The sequence below is a fragment of the Ptiloglossa arizonensis genome, chromosome 11 (genome assembly GCF_051014685.1).
Source record: "Ptiloglossa arizonensis isolate GNS036 chromosome 11, iyPtiAriz1_principal, whole genome shotgun sequence".
Classification (NCBI taxonomy): Eukaryota; Metazoa; Arthropoda; class Insecta; order Hymenoptera; family Colletidae; genus Ptiloglossa; species Ptiloglossa arizonensis.
Genome location: NC_135058.1, coordinates 12,051,691 through 12,052,823, shown reverse-complemented (window position 1 = coordinate 12,052,823; position 1,133 = coordinate 12,051,691). Strand labels below are relative to the sequence as shown.

General features: G+C 48.5%; 1 long non-coding RNA gene across 1 annotated transcript; it reads left to right on the top strand.

The window, feature by feature from the left end:
• The first annotated feature begins 209 nt into the window (after positions 1-209).
• On the top strand, positions 210-820 carry LOC143152686 (uncharacterized). Its single transcript, XR_012993616.1, has 3 exons — positions 210-326; positions 415-645; positions 725-820. It is a non-coding gene; the product is annotated as an uncharacterized LOC143152686 (long non-coding RNA).
• Positions 821-1,133: the final 313 nt, after the last annotated feature.

Here is a 1,133-nt window from a genome sequence, read left to right as displayed (position 1 = left end):
TAGTATTATCGTAACGTTTCGATTAGAGGTAACATAATGGGAAAGTTGTATCTTAGCATAAGGTAGACTAATCTGTAAAGATAAGTAGTCAAATAAATGAAAAGTACATTTGATGTTGCAGACGGTTTTACATTTTTACTAACGATCGACGCCACTGCGTCTCGCAATCCATTCCCTCTCCTGAATTTATGCGTTATTGGGAGATTATACGAGTTTAAAGTTTCCATAGGAACCTCGATAAATTTAACATCGACGATTATACGTTGCATTGTGTCGATAAGCGATGGGCATTTAACAACGAGTAATGTTGGGGATGGAACAAACAGGTAGTATAACTTAAGCCGGATCGAAATTTTTCATCCTCGGAGCCCTTCATAATTTCAAAAGTTTATAATGGAGCTTCTCTCTTTACAGAGTGTGCAGGGTTGTCGCTTCTAACGAATTGTCTAGGTTATGTTGATTATGCGAGAATTATCTGGATTATCTGGGGATCATATAGACCATCTGGGGATTATCTGGAGATAATCGGGGGATCATTCGGACAGAGAATTAACCAGATGAACAGATAAACTGATAAATATATCAACAGATAAAGAGATAAAGAGATAAAGAGATAAAGAGATATACAGATAAAGAGATAAACAGGTAAAGACATAAATAGATAAACAAAGAAACACAGAAATAGATAAATAATAGATACTGGATAATACATAACACATAATAGATAATAGATAATACAAGATGAAAGTCCGGACCGTCCGGAAATTATCGAACAGTATCACGAGCGGGGCGGGCCGGGGCTGGGCGGAGTGGAGTTGGACGCAGCGAATTCGGGCGGAGCTGGGCGGGGCTGGACTGGGTTGAATTGGGCTGAACTGGGCTGGTCGGAGTGAGTCGAAGCGGAGTGGAGCGGAGCTGGGTGGAGCTGGGCGGAGCGGGTGTGGCGGGACGGGGCGCAGCGGAACGGGGCGCGGCGGGGCGGGGCAGGGCCAGGCGGGACTCGGCGGGGCTGGGCGGGGCGTGGCTGGGCGGGGCGTGGCTGGGCGGGGCGTGGCTGGACGGGGCGTGGCTGGACGGGCGTGGCGGAACGGGGCGTGGTGGGGCAGGGCGGGGCTCGGCAGGGCTGGACGGGG